The sequence below is a fragment of the Periophthalmus magnuspinnatus genome, chromosome 24, assembly GCF_009829125.3.
Source record: "Periophthalmus magnuspinnatus isolate fPerMag1 chromosome 24, fPerMag1.2.pri, whole genome shotgun sequence".
Classification (NCBI taxonomy): domain Eukaryota; kingdom Metazoa; phylum Chordata; class Actinopteri; order Gobiiformes; family Gobiidae; genus Periophthalmus; species Periophthalmus magnuspinnatus.
In genome coordinates, this window is record NC_047149.1 from 1,174,692 (window position 1) to 1,181,408 (window position 6,717).

Here is a 6,717-nt window from a genome sequence, read left to right on the forward strand (position 1 = left end):
CTCTGTGAGTGAACCGAGGAGCGCGCTGCTTTTAAACTGAGGGGGGGGGTTCAAATCAGCCAATCGCGTGGCAGGACAGGCAAATGGGCCCCTCATGGCTCCGCCCACAAAAGGACCTGGACTTAGGACTGTGTTTTTGGGGATGGGTTTCCTCTGGACTTCTAGAAGCCAAGCACGGCATAATGATGGTGCATATAAGCTAATGAAGGCTGCTTCCTGGACATCTGTCACTGCCATGTGAGGGAGGGAGATTGTAAAGATGCACTGTGTAACTTCTCTAATGGAAAGCCGGCCGCTTGCATGTCTCCATGGCGATGTTCTTAATTTGCCTGGAAAATGTGGAAAGTTTGTGGTAAAGCATCTCCATGGAGAGAGGCAGTTGGAACACCTGCTACTAGAAAAGTTACAAGCACCTTTAAAATCAGTCAGTCCCAATTTGGGGGTCAAAGATTCTCAGGGGGTCCCCAAGGGTTCCTAGAAAAGAGATACAAGACTAGACTAGAATTTTGATAAATTCACACATTTAATGGTATGTTAATTGCTTCTTTAAGGCATTTTATAATCATTAGTCTTCTCATCTGTTTAACAGCTTTACATCTTTTGACATTTGCAATAATACATGAATGAAATCAAAATACTGCTGTTTATAGTGTCTCACCTGAAGAACTGTTCTGCATGTCCATGTGAAGGCTAAAGTTTAAACAGGCTCGCCTTTAGAAGGTCAGATTAACTGCATTGATTCTCCTGTTGTTGCTGATCAAAGGCTTATCACATGTAAAGTTACATTCAGACACATTCTACTGCTTCTAAGACGGACACTGCTTCAGATTTGACATACTGACCTCTGTCCACAAAGAGCAAGCTTAAACAGCTGCATGTGACACTGGTTGACTTCATCGTGCTTCTCTTATTCACTGGCTGCCAGCTGCTTTTACTTGGTTGCAATTATATGAAAAAAGTATGTAAAAAAGTATATGTGTGGTATATGTATGTATGTATATGTGAGATACAAATCAAACCTACGGAATGCCAGCTTAGACATTGCCCGGCCAAACAAGATCTGCATCAGAGAATGAGAAATGGGCAACTGATGAGAAATGGGCTATTGATGAGAAATGGGCGACTGGAACAAGATGGAAATGGGGGAGATGCGAGAACAAAGCTGTGTTGGAATGCTGCTATTCCAGTGAGTAGTACTCAAGTCAGAGGAGTTACATGAACAGGATGTGGGAAACTTCGAAACCCTCAGATGCTAAGTGAAGTATTATCTGAAAGTCTCCTGGAAGATGTGAATGCAGCATTGAGAAAAGCCATTGCATTACCAAGTGATAGAACATCAGGAAAAAGGAACATGAGAAACTAGAGAAATACCAGGGGCTCAAAGAGCTGGAGAAGGCCTGGAAGGTGAAGGCATCAGTGGTGCCTGTGGTCATGGGAGCACTTGTGGCAGTGTCTCCCTAGAGGAGTGGCTTCAGCAGATCCCAAGAAAAACATCAGACATCAGTACTAGGAACAGCAAAGATAATGTAGAACCCTCAAGCATGGAAAAAGGGATGAACACACCTTCCACACACACTTTCTGTATAGATTCTGCACACCTGACTTGTGTGGAAGAAGGACCGAAACATTGTACAAATAAAAGTGAACCAAGAGTGAGACAGTGTGCGTGAGCCGTCTTAAGAACTTGTTGTTTTCTAATCCCATGATTAGTGCCCCATCCCAATTTATAATGTGGTGGAAAGCATCAACTGCAATGACAGAATGTTCCTCCTCTCACACACCTGGGACTCCCATCTCCAGAGATCACCGTGCGACAGGAGGCGTGGTTAGTCTAAGACCAGTGGGCAACAGGAGTCGTGGTCAGTCCGAGCATCTGCCAGGTCTGTCAGGTTGACCATGCCTATAGAAAGTAACAACGACTGAAATACGACATATCAACACCAACACAAGATGGTTTGCCGATATCAGCAGAAACATGTCAACAAGTTAAATACATCTGTGACTGAATTGTATTGAAAAATAACCAAAGTTACTAATGTATCATGTGACTGTTCAACTTATGATTTCAAACTAAACCCAGCAAAAAGAAAAACTAAATATTACCTTATACACACCTTTTTGTAAATTAAATGGTCTCTGTCATGTCAAGTAATGAGCCTGTGTGACCTTTTCCTGTAGAGTTATATTTAGTATCTGGCCTGGCCCATTGGTATTGTTGTTTATTTAGGCCTATTTAATCTAGCGTTTTATGGTTACTTATCCACTTGCCTCGGCACGCATGGAAATTAAAATCTGCTGCTTACAACAATGACATTCTACATTGAATAGGTGGGGCCTATCAGATCTGAACAGGAAGCCAAGGGAGCTTTTCCTATTACTGAGCTGTTTTAGATCAATATTGCAGTTTACAAATGACAAAATGTGAAACACTGAACTATAGATCATAAACAGTAGCTGGTGAATTCTTGAAATCCAGGATTCCCCTGTCTCCTCTAATCTTCTACTCTTGTTTACCTTCTCACACTGTATTGACACATTCTGCACATTGTCCTTCTATGTTTAGCACAAGCTCCGCTAATGGCTAAAGCTTGTGCCACATGTACAGTACCAAGCAGCTCATGTGTGGGCTTTGCCTCAGTGTGACATACTGGACATGCCTGCTCCATCATTCCCACTGGCAGGGGGCCAATGGCAGGCCCCAACTGGCCCCCAAGTTCACATGTTAGGAGGGTCCCACTGCTCAGGAGGCTCCCTGACGGTGACCTTGTGAATGAGAGCATTTGTGTTTGTGTTGGCGTTGATGCAGGTCCACTGCCAAATACTGAGAGATACATGAAAACATTCACTACGTTTACATGCACATAGAACTCTGAGTGCACCAAACAACTGAATTCAAATCGTCTTTGCCCAAACCCTGCCAAATCCCCCAAAAAAAGCGTTCGGCTCCAATCAAATGAAGCTCATCGACGCTAGCAGCTATAGGGGCCAATCTGGAATCGACTTCTGTATTTGGAATTCTGACTGTGAGTATCATAGGCAAACCTGAATGAGGCTGTTGAATTAATGTATACATATCTTTATTAACGGACTAAAAAAACCCCCCAAAAAACAGGATCACGATGAGTTGGTTAAAATGAACATTTTAAGACCAAAATGATATGCCTGGCAGCAGCAGTTACAGAGAGAGGGGCCACAGTTTTTTTTAATAGAAAGACAAATGAAGTCAATGGAGCCATAGGAAAGCTTGTTTCCTATGTGGAACATGGTGGCTAGCAGGTTAGCTATGTCTATTTATATATATAGTCTACAGTCTATAGTCACACCATTCTCACCCCAGTCTACAGTTGCTCAAAGAACTGAATAGGTGTAAACAGGGGCTACGAGACATTCAGGGCCGTCTGGTTATTTAGCATTAGCAGCACTAACACTTTGCAGCAATAATTGTATTAATGTTGAGCATTTGACTTTTTCAGACATGCTAAGTAACTGTGTTACTACTTAAGTTATTTGCTTTCCACCGAACAAATATAGCCTACATTGAAGCTTCCGCTGGCAAGTTAAATTTTCACTTTAATGTAGAGGTCCAAAATAATAAAACATCATGTGCTAGTCCACATCGGAGGGGCCATAGTTTGTCATCACCGTTGATTTAAAGTGAGTACGTAAACATCCAAACACCCATCTAATATTTCTCTGGTGTTTTTTTTTTACCCCATGCAGTTGAACGCCTGTCCTAGTACTGCACCTGAGGTAAACTGGACTCTACGCTGTTACGTGCAGTAGGAAACCGAGTACATATCAGCTTCTCCAGATGTGTTATTGGGATCTTTGTACCTGACTTTTAACGTGACTTTGAAACGAGGAAATGGTTTGCTGGGGTCCAATGTAAATTTTGACCTCAAGAGCTGCTTATATCTGTACTGGGCAAGACACGTTTTGCTCAAATACATGGGGAAAAAATTGGGTCAGGAGCCTTTAAATGAGACTAGGCCAATACTCTAGATTTCCTTACGGCGTGTGAACATGTGAACGTTACAAAGCAGGGTAGTTCTGAAATATACATAAGCTGTATTATGTGTCTTTTAGGGTTGCTAGCTTTTAAAAATAAGGAACAGTGATGTAGCAAGTCGGTGTTATGGGGTTGCGTACAATGCGGTAATTACATTTTCAAGTAGTTTTGAAAGTCTTTACTGAACTTTGGTGTACACAGGATTAAAAGTCCAATATTACAGTATTTTATGATCTATGTTCTAACATTGTTTCCTCAACACCAACAGACCTGGAGTTGTGTTTTGTTTCATTCACTCATGTTTAACACACAAATCCTGCATATTTAGGCTACAGGGCTAGGAGCTGATACAGGAAGTGCTCCACTGTGTTTTTAAACCCCACACACCTTCACTAGAAACATTTGAATAATTTCAACCTTCTACTGAACTAAAAGTAAAAGTTAATAATGCAAATTACTTAAATATTTGTGATTGAAACAAAATACAATTCCATGTATGTTTTTGAGGAAATTCATATTCTAAAGGTGCAATAAAGTTGTAACTTTCTGGAGGGGAGGGGATTTGTTAATTTACCTGGAATATCCCACTGTATGGCATTAAATCTGTTTTCCATTTAACTAATTGCAAGTGTTTTAATTGCGAAAAAGATCCTTTGAAAATATTTATTCTTGATGTGAGCGTGGCTGACCTTCCACAGAGCTGACCTAACTTGGACAGTTCTCTTCGCCTGCTTGTCACCATGGAGATAGATATGACAAATGCCATACCGTGGAATATTCCAGGCAAAACAACACATTCATGCAGACTAAGCAGAAAAGTGAAATGTGGCACCTTTAATGTGGTCACTGATATCGTGTAGGAGATTTAAGACAGGAGTTTATGAAAAACAACATCTATTATTCATTTAATTCAGTTGTGAAAAAATAATAATAAACAATGACTATCAAAACAGTGCTTCATTAGTTGGCCACCTTCTTGCTGTTCTATTCTGCAATTCAGTCCTATTCTGCAAAATGGACTTTGCAGAATAGGACTGTTATAGTTGTTCCCGCTCAAAGTTGTATTTGGAGTGATTTGTGTTTGAACAATCTTTAGGACTTTCATTTCCTGATTCCTCTCCACTGTCAGACAATCACAGCCACAGCCAATCGAAGTAGAAACAATAGAAACACTGGCCTCCTCAGCCTCTCCATCTCCTCCTCAGACCCACCAAATGACCCTTTTCTCCAGTGGTTGAAAGTGGAAAAAGTACTGAAACTATGTACTCAAGTAAAATACAATTACTTGGCTAAAACGTACTCAATTGTGAGTACAACTACCACTGGCAACTTTGCACAAGTATAAAGTTTAAAGTATAAAGGCTATCAAATACAGTAAGTTAGATCATTTTGGTAGCACCTTAGAGCTGTTAACACAAAACTTGATTAATTGAATAGTTTTAAATGGCATATGTTGATCTCATTCTTACAGTCTTCCTCTCTTCGTGTTTACTTGTATGGTGGGTGTGGTGTGTCACATGTACACACAGCTGAGGTTTGTGGTCTAACTGTCAGCAGTACACCTCCGTGACAAAAACAACGACAAAATACACATGCCACTGTTACCGTATACTACTACATATAGTCCAACAGGATATGTCTGACAATGTGAGATTACTTAAAGGGGGCATGTTTTGAGCTTTGACCCATCTTATAACCGTTTTCTCATCATTAAAGCCTTGTATTTTTCCCATGTATTTGAGTAAAATGTGTCTCGAGTCAGTACAGATATATTGTATAAATTTGTAGCAGCTCTTGCAATCAAAATAAGTCCCCTGTGTGCTGTCTCTATCTTTTATTCTCCAATCATCAGAAAGTGTGTATTAGCATGATGGTTGTTGCTAGATTCACAGTCACAGTGAAACTCTTCTCTGGTTTCTGAGAGTTGTGAAAAAAGCTTATAAAATTATAATGTACAGGATGTCACATGAATGACTTATTTCAAGATCAGTTTTCACAGAAAGATGGCAAGTTTGATAGTCCACTTGTCTCCATGGAGATGCTATGGCTTCCATGTTAAGTTGTTAAGTTGTTTTAGATGAATACAGCATTGTCAAAACAGTAAAAGGAAACATGGTGATTGAAATATGCTATGTGTTCACAGTAGATAAGTAAAAAGAAGTATAATACTGCGTCTTTAAACACATCTATGTCCATGGAGAAAAGCAGGTGGCAGCACCCGAACAATGTATTTTAAAAATACTTTTTAGCATTAAATGCTGTAATGCAGTGGTCGGCAACGTCCGGCCCGCGGGAAAATGTTGGCCCTTCGCCAATTTTTTTTGGCCCGCCAGAGGATTTTGGACTTTCTTCCGGCATTGATTCTTTAATACTGTCATGATCCGCTCCGTCTGCTCCACGTTTTTCCTCCTGTCCTGCTCCTTCCCTCCCTCACCTGCCGAGCTGGGCTGAGCTCCTGGCTCCTCCTGCGTGCACCTGCAGCTCATCAGCGCGATCACCACCACCTGCTGTGTATAAGAGGAGCCAGGACCAGACACTCAGGGCGAGATCATCTGCGTTTCTACACCCTGTTCAGTGCCGGTTCATCTTCGTTTCAGCCTCATCCCGTTCGGTGCCGGATCGTATGTGCGTCTCCACCCAGCTTGCTGGACCGTCTCAGCTCCAGCGCTCCCGGCTCAGCTCCGACCCTGCTTCCACCCTGCTTCCCA